This window comes from Larimichthys crocea, chromosome XI, assembly GCF_000972845.2.
Source record: "Larimichthys crocea isolate SSNF chromosome XI, L_crocea_2.0, whole genome shotgun sequence".
NCBI lineage: Eukaryota > Metazoa > Chordata > Actinopteri > Sciaenidae > Larimichthys > Larimichthys crocea.
In genome coordinates this window covers 14,360,666-14,386,724 of record NC_040021.1, presented here as the reverse complement: position 1 = coordinate 14,386,724, position 26,059 = coordinate 14,360,666, and the positions used below count along the sequence as shown (strand labels likewise).

At 40.6% G+C, this 26,059-nt stretch overlaps 1 protein-coding gene across 2 annotated transcripts in view; it reads right to left on the bottom strand.

The window, feature by feature from the left end:
• The window catches only part of LOC104919830 (MAM domain-containing glycosylphosphatidylinositol anchor protein 2), a 242,050-nt gene extending 216,741 nt beyond the window's left edge, over window positions 1-25,309 (bottom strand). For both annotated transcript variants that reach the window (XM_019279067.2, XM_010731923.3), the window contains exon 1: window positions 25,081-25,309. The gene's annotated coding sequence lies outside the window, so the exon portion shown is untranslated. The remainder of the gene's footprint in view (window positions 1-25,080) is intronic.
• Window positions 25,310-26,059: the final 750 nt, after the last annotated feature.

The following is a 26,059-nucleotide window of genomic DNA, read 5'->3' as shown; positions in this document are numbered from 1 at the left end:
GTCTGTCACAATAAATAAGACCTCAAAGTGAGTAGCATTTTAAGGTTGTCCCTCCCCCCCTCCTCAATAGTTCGCTAGTCTGAATTATTGGGAAGTTCTTACATGAGCTTCTGAACACATTTCTATAACCATACAGTTGGACGATCTTTGTATTATGTTCATTTATTATTAGTTGGAACATTAATAAGTTGCTGTTTTCAACACAGCACCTGATGGAGGCTGACTGATTAGTAAACTGGATTATTTTGCACGCATTGTTACTTTATTGATCATTATCACTTGCAAAATCATTGCTCATAAGTAATAAGAAGTAGAAGTCTCAAATGGTCTGACAACAGATTTTTATCTCTGTAGCTAAACAGAATACTATGAATAATAATGAGAAGAAAACAACCTTTTTATTTGTATAGTTTTTGGTATTTCTGTTGTACATCAAGACTGTTGTACAACAGCTGTGCTGAAGAGTGGAGGGGTGTGATTTCTTTGGTCTGTCACCTCGACATGAGCAGTGTGTCTGCAAACATGACAAAAATCACAAAAAAGTACAAATTTAACAGTTCAGGTCTGCTGTTTTGCTGCTGGTTCGTAAAACTCAGTGTTGTGATCTTAAATTCTATCGGAAAGTCAGTTTTGGTAACAGGAAAGGAGTGGGTGATAAAATCCATATCACAGAATAACTAATAGCTAAAAGACTATATCAATATACTGTGGTTGAGTAAATCTTCTGTAAAAAACAGACAGGAGTGTAATATTATACTAATATTGTCATAAATCAATCCTGCTAATTGATTTGCAATATTGTACACAAGGGACTAAACGACCAGGGTTGTAATCAAAGGGAGATATACACGGCATGGCAATCTTTCTTTCACAATTCGGCTGCATGTGAAGGACGAGGGAAGCAGCAGGACTGTGATTGAGAATCTTGTGCACAGACTGTATTTATTCTTTATGAATTGTTAGAGGTAAATGTGGCAATTAATCATGACTGTGATAATTCTAAAAGAAACGAGAGCCCAATGTCTTTTTTTTATTCCTCACTCCTCATTTAAAACTACCCTTAAGACAGGCTCAGATTTATATCCAGATTCACAGCTGCCAACAAACGTAGGAGAGTCTGGTCTGTGACCTTGGTCAGCACCAACGTTTGGACCAGGTTGTCTGGTCTTGGGAAATATAATTTCAGACATATTTAGGATATTTAGGACTTCTGGATGCCGGAGTCTACAAGGAGAAGTTAGTCCCAGAGCAGCTGACTGTGTGTCCTAACCTTTGAGCCTTATGTTTGCTGGCATATTACTATCAACAAGTTTATGAAATTAGGTGTCAAAATCAGGTAAAAATGTAAGGGAATGCTCAGAGTGGCCTCAGCGTGGCATCGAGCCACCTTTTAGGTACGCCCAAAAAAATCCTAGACTGAAAACTGGTGAAAAACTGTTTTAACTTATAACTCCACATTTCAGTAATATGTCATTCAAAGTATATTCACATGTTTGCAGCAACTATTTTCCAACATATTTAATGTATTTTGAAAGAAATCTCAGAAGTGCCTTTACACAGACTATGAAAGATCATTGCTTCCTCTGGCACTATAGTCACAATAATATCCTGTAGTGTGCGATGTGCTTTTATTTTCAAAACTTGGAGTATATGCATGTTTGAGATCAAAGAGAAAAACTGTTTCTCCCAATTTTTTTCTCCAGAGATTAACACGATTTCAGAATGGGGTTTTAAAACTTTTGCAGTCTGAGCCTGGCTTTATAATATAGAGTATAGAGTTTTCCTGACCGTTTTATTACTATATAGCAACACTTGTGTCAACATAAAAACAATGTGCCGTCTCTGTATGAAGCCTCATACATCATAACGCCACATAACAGTGTGCAGTGGAACATTTAACCTTGTTACCAGACACCAGTGGCCATATATGTTTACTTGCACATAGCGTATCTAAAAACTGAGGTAACCAAGGATGAGGGTTCTGCACTTAGAATAACACTAAATCATTTATAATCATATTAAACACGTTATTATATGACTGTCTTGAAAATATTTAGCTCAGGAAAACAAAGTGCTGAATTATTTTCTTGCAAAACTTTATAGCTCTTCATGAATGGCTTCTTTGCACCAGTAAAAGCCTAAAACTAATCAGCACAGGCATGCACTGTTAAACCTTTACAGGACGGTGCTGCACACAACAGCAATGATACTATTTATTGAGTACACAGTCATATCCATGTTTTGGTTTTTGCCTGCCCCCCTCTAGGCAGGTCAAAGAGAGGAGCACCCACAACGGACACATGGGCTTCAACCCAATTCTCCCAACTCGCTGCATCGCTAATTTTGGTCTCATTACATGCTGTTAAACGGGAGAGAGACAGCAAAAGACAGATGGGATAAGATGTAACGGTCATGAGGTGGATTTGAACAGATGATGCTGGGGGCTTGAGCCAGCGAGTGCACCTGGACAACTTGTGTGTTCGAAAAAAAACCACACACTGTTATGAATGTAATGGCAAGCTAAAACACTGGGCTGAGCGCACAGAGATGTTTATTCATACCGTATATATTTCTGGTCTGTTCTACAGCCAGGATATGCATGTAATTGAAAGACATCTGTATTCTCTTGAATCCCTGTCTGGCTTTACACACAAAGATAGTCTCTCTGGCTTTAAAACAATTCCAAGCTAGCGGTAACTTTTTTTTTTTCATAATATAATTCCACATTCATATTATTTCTTGTGGTCTGGTAATGGAGATTGAATAGAAATATGAGAAAGGCAAATCCTCCCTGCGCTCCCTCCCACCCGCCTTCAACATTTCAGTCCACTAGCATTAATTTAATGCTTCGTCTATCTAATATTGTAATCCTATAAAAATTTTCTGCTATTGTAATTTTGCCCATCACCACCTCTGAGTCATGAAGCACCACAGACCCACCAGTTTATATTCCCAGAGACTCAAACTCCATCCAACTCCACTCTCTCTTTTTTATTTATACAACTGCAAACTTTCTGCCAACGTGTGTGTGGGTGAAAAGAGCAAGCGGGTTCAGGTTCTGCGTGCTGTGAATGATGCCTGATTCAATCCCCAGAGACCTAAAAAAAAAGGGTGCAGTCTGATGTGTACAACTGCACAGACCGAAAACGCACACGTAAACATACGACACTTTCTCCGGCAGCGCTTCCTGTCCCTCAGGGAAATGGCTACATGAGAATAAGTGAGTGTGAGTGTTTGCGTGTGCATGTGTCTGTGTGAGGATGTTGGGGGGGGGTTAAAGCTGAAATGGAGATATTCAACAGAGACCAAGCCGGAGAACAAACTGAGAACTAGTTCAGGTATAGTGGCAATTTACTATATCAGAGAGCTCGACACTCCTGGTTTTCCAGCTGGATGAATTAACTGAAACCCGTCTCTTTTATATGGAAAATAGGCCGCAAATTACCACCTGAGATGAGCTTTGAGCCAGTGAGCCAAGATGCAGCCTTCCGACTTTTAATATGCATTAGATAACCTGATTCTGACATTTTATTAATAGGGAAACTGTCAGCACAGGGACACAGAATTCTTTATTTAATCACTGGTACATTACTATGGTGATTGTGTATCAAATGAAAAAAAAAATGACACAATAATCTAATTTTTGTGTCAACGGCATATTAATACATGTCAGAGAGAAAGAAGCTATTATTGTGGCTTGCGTGTATTCTGCCGGTGGGTTTGTATGTGGCTGTGCTGTCCTTGGGGGAATCGATTGCACGACATTGTAATTCCTTTGGCATAAATAGAGTCGCGCAACAACTAAAGGCATACGCTTGCCTCAACAACAGAAACATATACCTAATTTAAATCAATAACGGTTGAGTTGGTGAACAAGTGTTGAAAACATCTCAGCGATTTGATCCCGCCCCCGAGGAACAAATCACATATTTTCATGCAACATATTTCCTGATAAACCTCAAATCAAAAAGAAATTTGATCAACTATAGTATCATATCACCTTACAGACAATCCAAACAACAACAATACTGCCTTCTTAACATATAGCAAATGGCTCTCTGAGGCGATGTAGGTTTTTATGTAATGCTATTTAAGTCACTGGAAAATTAACATAGCTCAGGTAACAACCGAAGTAGTCACTGTCAACCAAGACACTCTGGAAAAAGTTGTTCTCTGCAAGGACAAACATTGAGTGACACTTCCATTGTATTAGTTAACGGACAACTTTTAAAAAGCTCTGCTGTCTGTTTTGCTGAGACGCTTCATGTAGGACAGAAACTTGCTGTGAAAGCATCCTCCTACAGGCCCAAACAACAAGAAACACTGAGGAGGATGTAATGTGCCAAACTGATTATTGTACATGTCAATATTGTACAATTTTCTAAAGTATTTAGTGAGTACTTGTTTACTCCGTGTATCAGTTCGTAATTCAATGTAACACCTTACAATATTTCAACATATAACAACAACTTCCTTAAAAAGTGGTCACAGAATTTAAAGGGCCACTGATGTCATGGCATCTAGCGGTGCAGTTGTTGATTGCAAACCCCTCACCTCACCTTCTTTTTTTAGTGTGAAGGAGAAACAACAAAATCAAAAAGCACATGATGTGCCAAAGAGACATATTGACTCAACATGGTGGTCTTCGTAAAAGAGGACCCACATCCATGGTAACAAAAACATAATTCTTGTTTTCAGGTGATTTTATGCTAATGAAAACATAAGCCTTATATTAAATGTATGCCATAATCTGTAAATATGTCTAAATCTTACAAACAGATTAATGACAAAGTTTAGCATTTGCATTCATGAACTGAGTCATTGTATAATATTTTACACTGATTGCTTTACATGCCAGCGCCAACAGGGAAACACAAAAAACATAGGAATAATGACTTGGGCATGTACATAAATCGCCATGTAAGTGTGAATTAATAACTGCATTTATTAATCATTTGTGTACAGTATCTATTGATTAATCATTACCAAACCACTCTGTTAATGTACAATATTTTTAAAAGCCACTCTGCTGTTGGCACCACAGTGGGACCGCAATCTTTAGCTGGCAGATTTGGCCCAGTTCACTTTTTACTTGTCCTTTGATTGATCTTTAAGAACTCACAAGGGGGAAAACAAACAATATTTCACTCATTATGTTTAATTAATCATGTATGATTATGTCTAGCCTTTCCTTAAAATGTTTAATCATCACATATTATGCCCTGCAGCCAATAAGAATTATCCAATCACTCACTGCTGCACTCAAAGAAGCAAGCAATCTCCTGCCGTTTTTTGGGGCCATGGCAATTTTATTTATAGAGCATAGTTCATCACATTTAAACTATGAAAATACAAAATATAAGAATATAAAGCATAAATGTGAGAGTTGTGGCAGCAACAAAATAAAACCACAATGAACTAGTTGCGCAGCAGACATTTTGATCTGCCATAGCAGGAAACTCAGGTGTATTAATGAGTGCTGCATTGCACTTAGAGAACACTCTGCTATTGTTCGTGCTGGTTCATGGTCACTTACTGAGACACTTAATGGGACTGAGCCATTGTTACTGTTATTAGGTGCACCTGTTTTTTTCTGGATTTGACCAGGTAAATCGTTTGCTTTCCAGCCAATCAATTTCCCATTTCAAAAGAAAGAAAAAAAGAATAGTACACACTAAAAATAGTGTGGAACACATGATGTTTTAAGACATTATAGGTTTACTTTGCAGTGTAGAAAAATAACTAAAGGCTTTCAGGAGAACTGAACATCACTTGGACTTTCCCCTAGAAGGACACAGAATTGGAGAAATCATTTTCTTTCTCTGGGCTGTTAATGTAGAGCTCCTGCGCTGGCGAAGTAAGTGGTATGTTTTGAAAAAAGGCCATGGACACTGGTTTGGTGTCACAAACATCATTTGCTCACCATCTCAACTTTTCCACCAGCTATGGTAAGTATAACCAAAGGTAATTGTATTAATTATTTTTGTCAATTCAGAGAGAAGCTTTTGGTTTTTCTCTCTAATTGTTGTTTTTACAAAATCCGCCGTCTGTGGCATCTTCCAAATGCGACAAATTCAACATCCCCACTATGCTGATGAGATTAATTAAAGACTGATTCTCAGGATTCTACAACACGAGTAAACGATTCGGTGGAAGGTTTGTAGGTCTGTGTTGACTTACTTGTGACATACTTGTGCTTGCATGTCACACAGCCCACAGTCATCCAATCTAAACAAACAATTCCAATTCGGTGGTCTGTTTAATCTGCAAAATTTCCCAATCTCTCCTTGTGCTCTGCCAATGGCATATCCACCTGCATCAGCATCACCGCCTGTTCTTCTTTCATTGGTTGTTAAGTTACACTAATGAAAAAATAACTTTATAGTCCATGTAAAGTGAGAATAAATGTGTTCTGAGTTTGTCAGACCAAAGAAGAAAGTGTTAATATACCACTCAGCCAGATTTAAATGATTAAAAGGGAGCAACAAGTTTATGAAATTAGGTGTCAAAATTGGGTAAAAATGAGCGGTATTCTCAGCTCCAGGACTGTGGGGGGTGTGTCCGCTGAATGCACTGTGGCCTCAGTGTGTCATCGAGCCACCCTTTAGGACTGCCCACAAAATCCTTGACTGAAAACTGGTGAAAAACCGTTTTAACCTTTAACTACACATTTTAGTGATATATCATTCAAAGTCCATTCACATGTTTGCAGCAACTATTTTCCAACATATTTAATGTATTTTGAAAGAAATCTCAGAATTGCCTTTACATGGTCTTTAAAACTGTAGGCTTGATGAGTTTTGGGCTTTTTTGATTTTAAATGTGCGTATGAACAAATGCGATATTGCAAGTGGTACGAAGGTAGCTCCAGCATAAACTACCAGAAAAGACACAATACACGCGGACCACGCTGTACACTATAATCTTCTTTAGTATTCAAATTCTTGAACAGGGAAAAAAAAAGCAAATAAAACAAAATTGTTTAATTTATCTAGTCAGGCTGAAACACAATTAGGAGGTTTAAAGAATCATTTTCAGTCCAACACATACTGTATCTGGCTCCATTTCTCCAATGTATTTTCTGCCTTAATTTTGTATGCTGAGCAAAACAGGATTATCTGTGGTGTTACATTGTGAAATTCACAGGTGAGTGTTCCTTCATAATCACGCAAATTAAGAAAATTATGTTGAGGATTGAGAATCACAAAGTGTGAGATGACTAGCTAATCTCTTTAGACGTGCACACACAACAAGTGCACGCTCAAAGACACACACACACACACACACACACACTTTCTTCATATGAATGGTCTCACAGCTGGCAAAAACAAATTGACAGCCCAAATTAGAGTTATTACGTTGAGCCTGAGGAAAGTTCATCCTTCTGATGTTATTCATTCACCTGTTCCGAGATGGCACAGAAGAAGAGATAAGAGAAAAGTTATTCTTTACAGCCTGTTTTGTTGTTAAATATTCTATGAAATCAGCTTGTGTGCATTCGATTGCAACAACAAACGTGATTAGGATTCAGCTGCTTCTCCCTCTGCTCCTCAAAACACCCACGAACAAACGCACTCTACCATGCAGGCAGCCCTTGCTCTCCCCTTGTTTCCAATTCAAATGGGAATAGCGTGGGGGAGTCACTGCCAGGAGAAGAGGCTTCATTAATGCTTTGGGTTGGTGACACTCTCTTGATATCAATAATCAATCATGAAACCCCATGCACCGATTTAGTCAGTTAAGCACTGGTACAAATCAATACCATGATGAAGCGACTTGTCCCTCGAGCACACCCCACTGCTCAGTCTGCTCTGTGGAGTTTCCTCGGCCGGACATTAATCCGTGCTGGACACTCCTCAGCTGGCCATTTTCTTAAAAACCACTTCCACGCCCTTCTTGAGTTCAGCACACACCAGGAAAGTTAGCACAGTATGCCCAATGACCTCGATGTGACAACCAGAAAAAAGTAAAAACCTCCGATAGATCATATACTGTAATGTCGCGAGTGTACAGTTCACATCCAGTTCAGATGAGGCTTTAGGCTGTCACAACAAATTTCACACTTTTTTCCCCCTTTCCACTGTACGCTACTTCAAAGTGTGCTCGAGTGTTTACATGCACACAGCTGGATTATACTTTTGTTGACTCGTTGCATATATTACAAAGCATGAATAGGAGTGCGTTCGTCCTACATATCTGACCCCTATTGGCAAAAGAAGGACCTTTGTTTACATGATGATTACCTCTGTCCTCGAAATCAGAACCAGCCAACATTGCTGAAACAATGAGATGTTTACATGCTTCCATGCTTTCTGAATAATGCATCTGGTGTCACAGTACCCACACAGCTGTATGTGAGCGTGTGTGTGTGTGTGTGTGTGTGTGTGTGTGTGTGTGTGTGTGGTGTTTTTAGGGGAAGAGGGAGCTGCACAAGGTCATTAGCTTCGCAGTGGTCCAGCTGTGTGAGCTGGCTAAGGTACACACAGATCGGATTTGACCTCGATGTTTAGCGGGCAGCGGGAGTCCGTGTGTGTGTGTGTGTTTGTTTCCATGTTGTACATGTGTGTGAGTGGTCCTCTACGGTAGAGGGCAAAAAAATGAACATTTTTGACCATGAGTAGTTCCCAAGCTGGCAGTCAGCAGGAAAACTGGAAACTGAAAACTGATGAAAAACTGTTTTAACCTCTAACTACACATTTCAGTGCTATATCATTTAAAGTCTTTAAGTCTCAACATATTGCCTTCACACAGACTTTAAGCTTATGTCAGGTAAAGAAAAACAGTTATAGATCAATAAGTTGCTGAGAATGATATTTATCACTAATGACTTTTCAAACAGTTATGAGATTACAGTGACGTGTGCATTGTTCATCTCTCTTGCACGAACGCAGTCTTTTCCCTGGTGCTTTTATTTTCAGCTGTACAAGACTGTATGCAACTCTGCACAACCCTGATGATACACTAGATATATATTTTTTATTGTTTATGTGTCACATAGAACAAATGTTGAAAGAATGTCACTCTGCATGCCTAATGAGATGACAGACACTCTTGACACCTCTTCGATGCATCTTTAATCCTTTGCTTGCATCTTTCTATACATGACACAGGACTACTGTAGTTGTCAGGCGTACTATGCTGTGCTGTAACAGATACAATGTCTTCTCCCTGTCACACGCTGTAAAAGAGCTGTAAGAGTTTAATGTGTTCTCAGAGAATCATAGTTTTTACCTTTATATAAAAGGTCTATTGCTACTTTTTCTACCTCTCAACAGAGAAATAAATCTCATCCCTGGGTTCTTTGTAGCCCAATTGAGGCCAGCTTGAGTGTGCAGCACTGCTATTCTCCCATGTCCTCCACACAAACAAAATGTTCCATTGTACCCTCAGATTTTGACTTAATGAGCAACTGAAGTTGAAGTCAGTTTTGTACATGTGCATTTCTTAACCAGGAGATGTAGGCAGGCAGGGGGGGGTGCAACACTTGTTGAACCTAGAGACAAGAGCGAATCGGGAAGGACGTATTGCACTCTTGCTGGTAATCATCTCCTCACGTTCTAATCAGGGACTCCACTGATTTACGGCGTGGCTCAATGCGCTCCGCTCACCACTCGATCACCTGAACTTAACACATTACAGTACGGCGGCCGTTAAGACAAACACCCCCGTCTCACTCGCTAGTTTAACAAGAGCCATTCATTAATTTATTTATCTGGGCACTCACAGGAGCAAGGCCATGGAGATACAGTGGAGGGAGCTTTTTAATCAAGCCGCAGCTCCAAACGGGCCGACTGATGTGCAGTGACGCGTGTTTGTTTATCCAGGACGCAGCTGCCAGAGGGCAAGGTGACGAGGGAATTTCTCTCTCTTCCTGTTGTTCTCTCTCTCTCTCTGAGCACATCGAGAACAGTTCTGCGAAAGAGTAAGCGAGAGAGAAAAGGCGAGGAGGATCTTGAACTTTTTCTAACGAGATCTAAAGCACTGGGTGTAATTAGAAGCTGTCTGGAATGAGGACAATTAAGTGCGGTTTTGGTGTCCCCCAGGGTTCTCTCAATGGGCCGAATTAGAAAACGGGTGCAAAAAGATTGATGAGTTCAATGTTTTCCAAATGAGCAGCCTTATACACATAATTACACCGCGGAAATGAATGGATCATCACGATACAAACTCAGGCGAGGGTATGCTAATTGCTCATCAAATGGGAAGGCTGCGGTGTCAGCTACACAACTGCAGCATTCACGGTATAAAAAAAAAAAAAAAAAAGAAACGCTGGGGAGGGGGCTCTGCAGCTCAGATTAATGTGATCCATCTTCCTTTTGTCTATGTTCATTATTCTATATTCACACTGTAACCCCAGTTATCTAGTCCTGCACTCCGTGCCAGTCAGATGCACAAGGACGTTGCAGTATTTCTTGCAGTCACGTATTGTGTCTGCTATTAAACGCTGCTTCATTGTGATACGAGATTCCTCTATACAAACCCTCTCTGACGTGTGGTGGATGATCAGATACATCAGTAAAAGCATCTTGCATTCCTTTATTCTAATTTGTCTGCCAATGTTTTAGAGCTTTTCAGTCTTGCTTGCATAGTTTACATTCAGCCTAACTTTCCCCAGGGTTCGCAGTGACACGGTCATACGGTGCTGAGTAGGACATTTTGTCACTGACTAGACATCAGTAAGTAATATTTAGTGGAGTGATCTTGGGGATAATGACATGACTAATTTGAATAAATCCCCTCTCTATGGTATGGGAGTTATAATTATCATCAGAGGTTACAGGACATCAGAAACAGCTGCCAGAGCGCCTGTTGAGTTGATGTAAGGGGTTCAAATGAAAGTTGGTTTAAAATTGGAGGACACCAGACCTTTGATACGCACCATTTTGATTCTTTTTCAATATTCACGCAGTTTTTTTTCCTCTATTTGACTGTGTAGCCTACACAGTGAAAGATACTCAGCAGCATCTTGGCCTTGGTCTTCATTTGACCCTGTTTAATTTACACAAAGAATGACATTTCACTTTCTGGAATTATTTTAACTTTTGAATCGAGAACAAATCTTCTAAATGGCCCGGCGAAGTCATCAGTGAGTCGTAAGTTCAAATCATCAATCCAGACACTATCACCCACTGCAACTCATTTTCACTGCCCATCGGACCTTTGATATCCTCATAGTAAGCCCGCGGTGTCAGTGTTACAGGGGACATGTCGGCAATGGTCTACTTATCAAATCCCCAGGAATGGACAGCAAATCCCTTTTTCCCTGACCTTATCTGATATCTGTCCTGCAAGCCTTTCAGCACACTCATCCTGCATCGCATTAGACCATATGGCCTTCGGCTTACTGGGCTGGCACATATCCTTCCCTCCTTCCTCCCACATGAATAAGTGAGTGCCCCAAGAAGGGTTGTCTAGATCTCTTTAGATATCCTCTGGGTTGCACGGTCTTGCCTGGTGGAATGCAGTCCATTTATGGATGCTAGCAAAAGGCTGGACTCGCACTGCAGTGGGTTTGTATGGAAAAGTTCATGCAGATTTGAGTACATATTTAATTAGTTTTTTCTATGGTTCAAGAGATATGGCAAGACACTGAACACATGAAGTGGAGTTTAAAAAGGAAGAGTTGTGGTAGGATTTAAAATGTTACAACAAATTGGCTTCTGATGTGTTTAATGTGCTGGTTGAACGTGTCAATAAATAGAAACAAAACAGCCCAAAAAGGGATTCCATAGTCCTCAGAGGGGACGCCTTGACATGTTTTGATGTTGAACACCACAAAGGCTGCCGTTTCAAAAGAGATCCATGAAAGGCACAAGTAGAAAGGCACATCTGTGAGTACAGACATTAGGATGCCTCAAAACATTCCCATTCACATGCTAAATTAAGGTCACAGCCTGAATCGGTGATGTTATCGGATCACTTGATAAGAATATTGAGCTTTAACTTTGAATGGGAGGCAGTGCTGCTACATGTATATCTACGGACAAACACATGATGTAGCAGCAATCATGTAAAAAGCCAGGACGCATTGAGAGCAGCCATTACTTAGTTACATCAGAGCTATGGAATATTAAACCACCCATCTTTGTTGACTACATCTTACCTCAGGTGTGCATAAATTACAGGTTATGAACTCTTTTTTAAAAACACAAAAGTGTGACACCATCAGCTATGTTACTGGTGTCAGCCATCATACTTCACATTAAACTCATTATCAACACATCCAGGGACTATTTTCCCCTCATGATGCCATATGGTGAACAACAAATCTGACCGGTCCGGTCACAAACAGGCTTGGTAGTGAACGGCACGCTAACGTGGTGACAGATTTGGGTTTTTTCGTGTTTTTTAGCTGAGTTAGACCAAAGAACATTTGGTCCAAACTGATTGATGATGCTGTGTCGCCCTCATTGTTCTCCGTGAAGTTTTCTGAAGTGATGTAAAGTAGCTCTCCAGTGGGTTATGTGCAGAACGCGGTGCCAGACCCCGGTTAAGAAATAGTATTTTAAATGCTACATTGCTTGTCAGCAAGCGTATGATAACTTGGGAGGCATTTTGGCTTGGTGCGCTCTGATTAATTTGGGATGTTGTTAATACACCAGTCGTGATTTTGATTTAATCAAAACTAAACTCCCGGCATTTGCTCCTGATGTTCAACACTGTTTTGGAAGAAGGAAATAACACGAGTAACAAGCCAACCAGCTTTAAAAGTGACACACATTCATTGTAAATGTGTGTGTGTGGTTGATCTTAATCATACCAATCCAAATTTGGATTTCAAAAAAGCAACTGATAAATACGTAGGTGAGTCTGCACAACTATGTTGGCAAAGAAAGTTTTACATTTTTCTAATTCTATTCGGGACCTGCTTAAATGGCCACCTCTCTACCTGTAGATACAGTACATCACACACAGATTGTTATTTTCATAAAATAGATATTAGAAAGAGAATTCTTACTATAATTGAACTATTTTACAAAACAACTGTACCATTACACATTTTGTATTTGAGCAAAAGAAAGGCTCAAGGTAGATGAGAGGCTTACATCAGGTGGTCGATTAAATACTCTAAACATACGTCACATGAGGGTTTAGTGTCAGGACATAGTTGACCGGTCAAAATGAAAAAACATTAGATTTTTTTTATGGAATGGGTACACGAAATTTTGAACTTTTAGGCTTTGACAAACAATCTTATCTTACTAACAAGTAATTTTAAAGAGTTTTGTTTCAAACCACTTTACACTTGAGACAAAAAGACCATTGGAACATCACCACATGGGAATATTGACCAGCAATGAGTCTAAAGGTTGAAAACTATATCTCCCATGCTGTTTGATCCTCTGAACGGCTGCCTGTCTCCATGCAGGTGTGTGTGTGTGTGTGTGTGTGTGTGTGTGGGGTGAAGTAGTTAGAAATGCTTGATGGTGCTGCACACTGCTGGGCTGACAATGACAAGACAGATTATGGTATGCGAAAATTCTGACAGAACTTAACAAATTAAAATTATGTTGCCTTCAGACGGCTGTCAGGCAAAAACTGAATTATGAATTTAGCATGCATAAACACAGAGGCAGGGAGAGTGGGAAGTGTTATGTATCATAAACCCTACTTTATTTAAAATATTTACAAAAACTGACCATACTTTGGTCTACGTGCGTCAGTTTTGAGTGGAGTATCTGGGGTGGTGAAAGCCACATTTGGATGAAATGTCCAGGAGTTGCTGCTGAAATGATGAGTTGAATAATCGATTAGTCAATCAACAGAAAACTCTGTGCATTAAACAATTCATTGATTATTATTATTAAGATACTTGTAGCTTTTCTGTTTCATAATCACTGTAAACTAGTTTTTGAGAAATCTGAAGACATCACCACATTTCACCATTTGTGGCATTTTATAGACCAAACAATGAATGTCAGCTTAACTGAACTGCCCTAGTTAATGGTTTATCAGTCAGCCAGATAGTGAAGTTTTCATTTTTTAATTTTTTTTTTAAAGCAAGACTATGTAACTTCTGCTACACAGTGGTCACAAATGATGACTGTGGGATAATGCTACATGCTAAAGTCAAGAGTTCGGGTGGAGAAGAGTCATCAAGCCCACAATACCAGTAATATCTATCCAAGACTCCTTATACCTTGCATTAAAATGCATTTCAATGCACCTCTGGCAGTGGTCAGGCATGCATTGTGACCACACTGAACGCAAGTATAAAAGCAATTGTGTTGTCAATCCACACGCAACAACTACGTGGTCGCAGTCTTCCACCAATAGAATGAAAGGTTTGATGACGCACACAGGTAGTGTTGTACATAAAAATGCTTCAAGAGTGAGTAACTTTTTACCTTGCAGCAGAGCTAAGCCATCAGCGCACAGCGGAAGAGAGGGGAAAATAGAATTCACTGTGGAAAGCCAGCTCAGAGTGCATGGTTCATAAAGTTATTATACAGCCTATAGTTCGAGAGCATAACACCTGTGGGGACACTTGGCGTCTCAGGGGGGAAAAATGAAGAGGAGGAGTGTTTGGCTCATGGTTTAACCATGCTGCAAAGTTCCTCATCATAAATCAAAATCCCATCCTTTTTTTTTTTGTAAAGCAGCTCATTTAAAATAAAAAGCTATCAAATCTCAATGTGGACACTGGATATACATTAATGCTAGATATAACTTTAATCAGATTCAAATTATATCTAGATACAAGATGATTTTAATGCAAGGTGTAAATAGAGTAAACATTAGCCATTAATGTGCATACTAGAACAGGTAAGCAAAGCCCTTAAATCTGCTGAGCAATGGAGTGTTTTATCACTTATGAATTGAACTTCTCATGATATTTTTTTTTTATTACTGGCAATTAACTCTTTTTATTCATTCTTTTATTGAATTATTCATTGAATGTTTCTGTCTTATGTGGAAAAGTTATGAGGGAGGTTGCATACAGAAATGATCTTTGTCACTTGGGAGTATTAATCAGTGAAATCATAGTGTTGGTGCAGCCCAGCACGAGGTCAAGGAGCAGCAAGAAGTGAGGGGAGCAGAAAAACACACAGAGAATCCTCTGAGGTGAAACGTGGACACACTCGGCCCCAGGGGGTCCTCTCTGACTTTTTCTCCCAGCTGCCACATTCAGATGGTAGCCTTTGGATTATATGTAGATATAACTAGAATTTCATTAATTAGTTGGAATGTGCTCACATACGCGTACGTGTGAAAGAGACGGAGCAGAAAAAGAAAAGGACAAAAACAGTGGAGGAGAAAGAGGAAAAAGTGCATTAGAGTTAATGAGTTGTTAATAAAAGTATTTGCTAGTCAGGACAGCAAGGACAGCACCACAGAGTAATTCCAGCCAAACTTTCAGCGGGAGGCTAATCCAGACCCTTATGAAGGAAATTGCAGCCAAATGAATTGCACGTAAGGGCTGATGAAAGCACGCTGGGGTCTTGCAAAGTTTCATTTGCGAGTGTATTTATGCGTGTCAGACACGCAGCTTTTCAGAGACCTTTGGTGAACTACACCCAAATCCATTCCATGCAGGATTTCAACAAAGAGCGTTGTGACTAATAGTTTGGACGCATGTACTCCAGCTTGTGACAACTGAGCTCCGGTGTTAATTATGTCTGGGTTTAAGGATCAAATGAATAAACATGAGCTTTGTTTAATTATGGTTTTTCAGTGGAGGAAATTCCTTTAGATTGGGGAGGACATGGAGCTGTCAGAAAGGGGGATAATCTCGCACACCTGCACGATGACACATTCACTAAGTCCCTTTAACAAATATGTCCGACGTAAATCTCTTCGCTTAAAAACAGGGCGCAGACCTACAGTTGCCCTGAGTGGGTGTGGAGGGGGACAAAACATTTAGACAAGAGACACATAAACAAGAGAGACAGAAACAAGGCAGAGAATGAACCGCGTGCCACTTCCTAACCCCCCCCATCCAATGCTCGGAAGGTTGCGCGTTGGTCGGGTTAACCTGCCGGCTGTCTCAAGGCAGCTCTTCAACTCAACGCCCAAATGCTGGTGTCTGCCTCTGAGCTTATCAGGCTTTCCCAGATGGTGATTTGAGCGCATGGAGGGAGCGAGAGGCGCACTGAAAGGGAAAGGGGAGTGGAGAGGAGTGGAGGTGAGTTTACGAAGATGAAACAGACTCTACACTTGGGGTCAAAAACATGACTTGTTTTTTCCTTCTCTCTCTTACTGCTGTACGCCTTTTCTTTCTCCTATGGATTAACTCCTGTCGGTACAAGTATAGTTTGTGTGATACACACATTGCACTGTCAGGTCTGAAAGCTCAATAATAAGTCAAACAGGAAGATGTCTGTAATGTTCATTAAAGAAAACAAAAATGAGTCCCTCTGAGCTTTTGCATAAACACTTCAGCACAAGTGAAGGGGTGAGATATTGTGCACTCACTGAGGTGTTATAATCAGATACTTCACCCTGCACCGTCAGTGTACTCAGTTCTTTCCAGTCTGCTGCTTGTTATGCTTCTGAACAAAAAAAAAAAGTTATAATCAGTGATAATCGCAAAGCCAGCAGCGATTAGTTCCCATCTTAGCCAACATCCTGACATCATTTTTAAACTAGTTTTAGACTCCACTGCATAATACAGTAGCGTGATTTGTTTACAGAATGTAAAAACGTGTTTGGCCGTGCTCATGACAGCAAAACAGCGAGTGTCATCGTGATCCTTGGGTGGTTCGAGTGCTGCGTTACCGAACGCGCTGCCACAGGATGCATCCGTGCAAACTCGAGAGAGCTAATTGACTGTAATGTCATTTTATCTGCTTCAGCAGGTTATTGACAGCAACATCCCAGAAGCCTGTTCATCCCTCTGTCAACTCATCAGCATGGGAGAAGCCATTATCATCTCATTACGTCTCACGCTTTCATATAATCCTGACATTTCCTCCCTCTCTCGCTGTCTTTCTCTGAGCTTCAGGAGCTGTGACGCATGGCTGTATTGTAGTGGTAATAGTGCAACGGTGTGTGTGTGTGTGAGAGAGATGAGAGTGAGAATGGGGGGGCCGGGTGATAGAGGATGAGAAGGAGAGGTAATAAAGACAGTTTTAATTTCCTGCAGCCACTCAACAGACAATCCTTATCCATCTGCTAGTTCCCTCTAACAACCTCACAGCCTTTAAATCTCCACATTCTTGTACTGCAGCAAAAACAACGGCTTGCTGAATCCACACCAACAATTTGAAAAACTTGAATGTTGGCGGTGTTGTTTGTGGAGAGCGTAGCCTTGAATGATGCCTAGTTATTACTGAAATAACCGTTGTGCAGTCAGCGATGGAAAGGTCACCGACAGACATGAGGAATGGGGAGGGTGTGCTGGGGCGACGGAAAGAACTCTGAGCACTGTGTCCGGGATTAATCTTGTCTTTCCAGAGTTACCTGGGGAATGAGAACATGCTTCATGGCGAGAGCGGGAGGAGAAAATAAAAAATAAAAAAAAATCTCTCCGAAAAACAGCTACTGTTTATGTGTGCGTGAGAGACAAAAAGAAAAAGTCATGTATCTGCCCGCAATGAGTTTGCCGTTTGCCCATGTGATGCAGCGATCACATGCTCTTTTAAAAAGGTGTGCCGGGTCTACAGATGACCTTCTCTCTGAACCGTGTTTCTTTTCATCTGCCGCTTCCAGCGACCCTCCGCTGTGCCCCTTATTAATCTTCCATGGAAAAAAAACACTCTGTTTCAAGCGAGCGCCGGGTGCACGGGGATATCAGAGCAATCGATGCGAGGAGCGTCTGTAAAGGAAGCAGCAGCAGCAGCAGCAGCAGCAGCGGCAGGCCCCAGTGATGTGGGCGAAGGTGAGAATCTCAGTATGAATCCTACAATTTATCCTGTGCAGCGCTGCAGAGAACAGAGGGAAAGTTCCACATTTCCACTTCAGCAGCCATCAATAGCTCTCGGGCCGTTTCCCGACAACACTGCTTCATGACTGCAGCTGTTACAGGATGGTTAGGTGTTTGTCAGGTGAAACTGAAGCATACCCAGATCAATGAGCACTGGTGCGGACGGAAAGAAACAACAACAACCACCACAACTGTATTTTCTTTAAAGCCTGTAATTTGCATAGCGTGTCATTTATCTAGTATTTGAAAGTAAATTATCTGATGTAGCGGATATTCAATTGTTTGGACAATGCAGCAGAACTTACATGAGAAGCAATAAAATTACAGCTACAAGCAGTAACACGGCAACCGGGCTCTGATCATTTAGCCATGGGGGAGAAATAAAAAGTGAATTTAGAAGAGAAATTAAGACCCTGGGTGCGAAAAACTTCTGAGAGTTTCAACCATTCGACCATCAGGTGGTTTGTTCTCAGGTTTTTGCCGCATCGTTTTCGTGTCGACAATTTTTTGGTGCATTTTCATTCATGGGAGGACAATATTTTATCAAAAGATGGCGATTTATCACAGTGAACAATGTGGATGTGCTGTGGTGGAAAGGTTCCGACTCCTATCTCTAGCAGGAACAAAATGCTAAAGTTCAAATGGGGTTTTCAAACCAACAGTAACACTTGATACTCCTGCAGAACTTTTCTTTCACCTACAATTTATCAACAGTTCAAACTTCGAGCCACTGTTTATTCATTTTTCTTGTGAAAGACTGTGGTTCGCCCGATTTCATCGCTCAGAAACCAAAGCTAACATCTTACGGATGCAAATATGGAGCATGATCCATCAAAGCATCATTGTATTGGCCCCAATTCTGATCATCTGGATTGGAACATATAATGATGGGATAGAATATACCTCCATGTGCCACAGCTCCTGCCAAGAAATCACACATTTCAGCTACTGTCGGGATTATTCTGAAGTCAGAAGTGAGCTCATGCTTGCTAAATCAGAGGAATATTTTACTATTAATGTACACGTGCACAGCAACATAAATATTCTTTACTTCAGTATTTCAAATCAGCAGCCTCGAACTGAACCGATACAGATCAACATAACAAGTCTGCAGGAGGAATATATTATTCTTCGTGTCTGACAGTTATGAGGACACGGATTGGAGTTTCACTCTTGCTTCCAGTGGAGTGCACTGCATCGATCTCTCATGCTAACACTTCTAAAAAAAAAACCTTGCAGGACACAGAAAGGCCTAAGACGCAATCCGTGTGCAAGAGACGGGATCACAGTGCAGTTAAGTTTTGACTTTGCTCTCTGGGATACACTCAAATTATAAGAGCGCGCACACCATGACGCCTGATGAGATTTCAGTCGCCAGAATCACATTTCCATCTTTCCATCTGGGCTGTTTTTGCTGGGTTTAATGGTAAGAGAGGAAAAAAAAAATATTCTGATTATTTTAATTTGCCTGCTTGCACGCAAAACACAGATTTTTCTTTCGCTGGCATTACCAACATTCAAAAACATCACACACGTTTAATGCGCTCCTGTTTATTTCAACTCTGACACATCGGTGGTGAATCGAAGACAAAAAAAAACAAAACAAACATTAAGGCCTGTACCAAATGTGCAACAGCTTGCCATAAATCCACACAGCATAAATTGGACCAATTATTCTCCTCCTGTCATGAACACACGGGTCCGTTCAGTTGACTCAGAGTCTATGCATAGCTGCTGTTGTTTCTTCTTCTTTTTTTTTTCCATACTGCTATTCTGCCACGCCACAGAGCTGCGTTCTGCAGATCTGCCAGGGAAAGCTCAGTTAGCCGGCTCGGTCCTATCGGGAATACCAAGTACATGTTTAGACTACTCAGAGGATGTGGATACAGATGCCTCTGTGTTCGCCCTCGGTGTGCAGGCTGGAGGCAGAACGCCACCATATTACGAAAACAAAGCATGATCGTCTGACTGCGTTGCTCGTCGGAGGAAACATGACGCCGCTTGTTCTGCGGAGCTTTGCTTTAGTGCCGCGTACGTATGCGTGTAAACACAAAGTCTGTGGGTATACAGTATGCAGACGGGCTAACATAGCTACACATACACACAGTGTGCAGTCGTTATTGTTATTCTTATGGTGGCAGAGAGGCCGGTGTGCCCCGGCTGTCATACATGAGGGAACATGAGTGATATGGCTCCGCGCCTCCAGGCCCCGGCTTGTCACTCTGCTAAATTGTTGTAATTTCCTCCTCCTGGACTGGCCTGTAGTTGCGTAACCTTCTACATTTCACCTTGCCGCCGTCCTTAGGTCAGAGAGGTACTAAAAGCTGTGTCCTCATACATGTAATCCAGGCAAGAATGGTAAATGTCGCCTTGGGGGAAAAAAAATGCATAAGGTTTTAACCTCTGTTCCTTCAGATGACACATAAAACATGCATTTCCGTAGCAGAACATTACAGCGTGAATGTGCGACAGTTACATATAAAGAAACCAAACTGCTTCACATTAGGGCATCGTGTTAATGCCTCCCTCCTGTGCATTTTAAACCCTGCATATAGTCTCTGCCCTCCTATGCGGTTATATCTTGTGCTCACACGGAGCAGCATAATGGCCATACGGAGAATCATAAGGCTTCATCTCAAACCGCTCTATATGCATTGCCCTCCGGTTCCCTTCTGATCTGACTAGGGGTGATGGAGCTGTCGATTTCTTTAACCCAAAATGTCCGATAGCATCTCTCCCAGGTTTGCTTATCTGTGCTCACCGCGGAAGACTTAACAGAGTGGGTCGAGGCGCAGAGGCAGACGCCGGATCTGCATCGGCTTATTTTAGTCTGAACTAGTGTTCAGACGTCTTTAACGAGTCGGAGGAAATGACTGGAAAGGAGAAGTGGGAGACGTGTCGAGGAGTTCAGGTTCATAGTCGAGTGCTCGAATGTGACGACAAATGGAAAAGTGAGTGCGAGTTGCTCGTAATACTGTATATACATGAGTGCTGCTTTTGTCAGAAAAGGTTGGAGTGTACATGTAGTTTAATTAAACCATTCATTTCTTACAAACCTAAGCTTGTAGGCATCATTATGCTTGCGTACACATGCTGGCTTTCAAGGACAAACAGAGTTAGAGCAACGGAGAAAAAAAAAGTCTATTGCATGTCTGTTTACAAAGCGGGCTTGGGGGTTGAATTTCTCCTTATAAGAATCTCAGGATGGAGGTATTGTATGCTGTGTGATCTGTGATATTGGGCAAAATTGACAAAAGTAAGACGGGGAGAGAGGGGGCAGGATGACGAGAAGGAGAATAACAAAGAGTCCATGTGCGCCCGATCCTGTACTCAGCTGCTGAGTGAGGCTCTCAGGTTGCCATTTGTCCATTCCCTGTTCCAGAGAGAGGGGCAGGGCGCTGAGAGAGACTCCCTGCAGCAGATGGCAGAGTTATGCTCTGCAGAGGTGAGAAATAGCCCATTAGCCTGACCAAAAATTACAGCCTGCCTCCTCTTTAGTGCTCAGCCTTGAGTACACCTGACCAGATTGGGACTGTGCCTAGCATGATCATCACCCTGTAATCAGACTGTTGCTCTGTTGACTGGGAAAAAGAAAAGAAAACAGTTGTTGGTCTGCTTCAGCCGTCCCTATCTTCACTGTGTGCACATCTATTCAGTCAAGAGGGATCCGAGGGAAATGATTGGAATATCTATGAAAGATTGAGAGGGCAACTAAACATTTTAGCAATTAGAGCCCATTAATGCGGAGAGTTTACAAATACCTCCAGCTAAAATTAAGGACTGGCTACGGTTACGGCTCAGCATTCATGCTTTCTATAAACATTTTGTACTAGAAGCATAATGGAAATGCAAGTTGTCAGTTGATCTTGAAAATGTCCACATCTCAAATTAAATACAGACTAACGGTTTATGCCCATTTGAAAACTTATAAACTTAACTTATTTTGACTATAACCCCGAAAAAAATAACCAATCAGTGAAAGCTAAGCCGTGCCCAAGAGGCATTTATGACTCTTGGATACAATAACAAAATATAAATGACCCTTTTGTGTCTCATAAAATGAGTCTGCTGTTGCCTTAACTATCTACTCAGTTGATAACAGCCAGTCCACACATGAGAATATGTAATCATCTTGTTCGTCACCATCTCTTCAAGAGCGGGCTGTTTTATGGAGCCTCTTTTTAAATGTGATTCTTGGCAAATTACTGAAATAACATTTCTATTCATACTTTAGGTATAGCCATTCAAGAGTGGCACAAAAGGATAAGGGACTTTTAATGCCTTTCCCGTCCACAGAATAAGGTGAGACTGAATTAATGTGGCACCTTTCCAAGCCAAAGACGCGGCATTACAACGTGGGAACTTGACAAGAGTGTAAGGAGCTTGTGTTACACTGGAAGTAGACAATTCAAGGAAGCGGCTTCAGAGGGAATTAAACAGCCATAAGGAGTATATGTTCTGTCATGGCTTTGGGTGTTTGTGTCAGCCACCTCTGACCGTTTGGAAGAAACCAACTCTGCACAGTCAACAGAGAGAAAACAGCATACAGCACCCATCTTATCTGTTGAGTCTGGTGTTTATTTTTACAAGAGTCAGACTGAGACAGCCAGGGGACACAGTGAGGAGAGCTTTTTGCAGTTTTTGGGGAAGGGGAAAACAAAAACTTTTTTCGATACTAAGTAACACTTTCACTCAAATTTGAAAAGGCTATTTTGGTCAGCTGATGCCCTGATCAAATGGACACCAATCATTAATGATCAATATTCAGTAAAAATATGCAATTGGGAGATCTAGATTAATGCTTTCAGATCGGTCGGTGTGTAAACCAATCGATGATGCACATGGTACGCAGAGCAGTGGCATGCAACACATCCAGACAAGATGAGGACAAAGCTAGCAAAAACTGGGATTTACTCCATCTTGTATTTCGCCCAATTTTTGTGGATCATAGCATAATCGGGTACAGAATTAATCTGCAGATGTTTCGGTTCAAGATGAGATATAACAAGAAAAAGGCAAAAATGTATCCTGCAACAGGCGGTTAGGAGGAGTCAGCAGTCAGTGGAAAACAGAACAGTCAAAAGCTGATCGCTAAAGAATAATCAATTTATAGCCATGTTGTATTTAATTTTAACTTCCCTGGCATATTAAGTTTTTAGTTTTCAGGCTCACCAAGGTGAGGAAGGAAGGAGATGGAGAGCCGATGACTGGTCAGAATATTAAAAAGAAAAAAACTGAGCAATTTCATTATAATGACTTGAAATGGACAAAAGTTTGGGCAGCACAAAACAGCAGCTTTGAATTTCAAAGAAACTTTAAAAGCACACTTTTTAAATATGTTTAAGGTATTTCAGTAGTTGTTTATTGTATTTATGCTTTATTTATACTGCTCTACCAGCTGCAAGAATGAGAAAAAAAAATATTATCCGATACTGCAAATACAAGGCATTCGAGGAATCCCGACTTTCACAGTGTAATAAATTACTTCCCATTCATAAATACATGAATGAGGTCACAAAGATCAGCTACATGAATTTAATTTCAATTAATCTCATAAAGGCAGGTGTTGAAAACTGGATGACTGCACAGTGCAAAACTTAATGACTCATTAACTCACATTTAGTCAAGGGAACATGAACTGCCACATTATGTGATAACAGTAATGTGTGTTGTGCTGTGCAAACCCATGGGGCCACAGAGTCCTGTGTTATTGGTAATTACAGGATACAACTGCGTGCTGATGATGTCATTAACCTGCATTTAGTGATTACATTGTTGCCTCAAAACAAAATCAAACAAACTTTTTGGATTCCACACAGGAATTATATCTGCAGGTTGAGCAATACAACGATACTGTCTAACTCATTATTGTCATTTTATGTACAACGAGGCATGTTGTGTGTTTTGTGTTTATGGTAGGTGGTGCCAATACAGATGGCTTATTTGAGCACCGAGGCCGAGTCATTCGGCCCGCCTCAGGGCCACTGATAATCCACATCTTTGACGATATTTTTGGCTTCAAAACAGGGGGTGGGTGATGTCACTCATGCTTTTTCTTTATACGGTCATTGGTAAAATTAGATGTTTGTCATCAAATTGTTTCCATGTCATCCTACCCTAATCTGTAACATATCAAAGTGATCATATTATAATAAGATTTCCATAAGAAAGGTTATGGACGCTGTACTGTTAGACGTTGTTATTCTTAAAGACAAGGCAATGGTGGTCTGTTTAAAACACCTGGGCCGGAGAGAGACCAGGTGTTGTTTTTAGGGGCACCAGTTAACCTTGAACTTACAGTGAGTGCTCATTTTAGCTTTAGATGTGCCTCAGGAAAAGTTTGTGAGACAGCCAAGTCAGACAGGTCATCTTAAATTTTTTTTAAAGCTATAAAAGTAGGACACTGCACATTTACCAACAAAGTTAACTAAGTAAGATTTCTAGCACCTCTCTATTGTGGTATATACAACAAAATGTGATGTTTTAGTTCAGGTATTGGACTGAAATGCAGATGAGGAGGATACCAAGAAACGCAGAGACTAAATACACAAGAGGACACATGACGACAAGACAAGACGTGAAAACGAATCACGGAGGGAGCAATCATCAAAAGTGGTGGGAAACAAAATAGCAAAGTAAAGTAACACAAGACACGGAGAAGGGTGATTAGACAAACTACACAGCATTCAACCACTGACGCAAATTCAACTGAAGAAAAATCCGTCTCAAATACAAGATACACGACTTCTGTGGCTCTTATCTTTCCATATATTTACAGGACTGCAAAGCTTATATTGGGATACATGTGCAGATCCATTTTAAATGTCATGTTTACATGAAAGAGAATCGTGTGTGTGTGTGTGTGTGTGTGTGTGTGTGTGTGTGTGTGTGTATGTATGTATGTATGTATGTATGTATGTATGTATGTGTGTGTGTGTATATATATATATATAAATATATACATATACATATACACACACACACACACACCCACACACACACACACACAGACACTTATAATTTAAAGTGACAGCATACAACAAACAGTATTATCAGTACAAAAACAGAACATAAAACAAGCAACTACTGTACCAGACTATTGAGAGTAAATAAATAATAACATAGCAGCTTTTTTATCCAGTATACTGTACATTTGACCAACCTCCAACATAAACGCAAATCCCCAGCTGGGTTTTCAACAGTGTTTCACTCACATATGAAGTCTTCTCTCCTTCCATCCATGGAGGTGAAGTGGTGAGTACATCCATGCCCCATAACTTTTAGCTTTGTGGAGTTAACTTAAAGCTAATGTCATGTGGGTTAGTTAACTGTCTACAGTTTGTTTCTCCTTTCAAAGCTCACTTCACACCTTCTTCTCCACACGTAAAATGTGTTTGCTGCTCGTACATTCTTCTAAATTTGCGAATATGAGCTACACCTGGCTTCTTTTCGGTTACTTCCGGTGTAATACCACTTTTCACCACACACGCTAATTAACGTTCACATTACAATCCGGGGTTGGCGCTGTTTCACCACTTTTTACACAGCTCTACAAGACGTGGGGAAGAGATAAAAAGCAACACACTGTACATACAGATCTCAGTAAGTGTGAGTTATGTGGCAGAAATATTCTTAGAATTTAAAGTTAAACTTACAGTCTTGTTATAGTGAATGGGATGATTTAAGTTTAACTACAGCAGTTCAAAGCCACATAGCTAAATCATTTCCAGTTTCTAAGCTGTTATTTAGGTAGCATTTAAGCTTTTATTATAAAGATAGCAACACAAAAATGTAATCCCCTAATACTATAGGAGAAGCCAACACACAAACACAAATCCAGCTTTCTGGTGTCATTAATGATGCCAGCAAGCATTGTTTTCATTTTCATACAGTTTAAACAAATGTCACCTAAATCTCCAGCTATTTCTGGAAATAGATAAAATAGACAAATGTTTGCTGGCAGCTATGTTTGGTGATTTATCCAACAATTTATTCTTGCAGTATGTTTTGAATAATTTGCCTAATTAGCAGTTATGATATTAAAAAGTAAGTGGCGACAGATGGGTGCAGAGAAGCCTGGCATTAAGTCTCACAGAAACAGTTGCATAGCATCCACAGAAATCAATTTTTGCCGTGATACTGAGAGACACACTCAGGTCAATCAATTCAGCTTCAGACACTGAGATGTCTCCT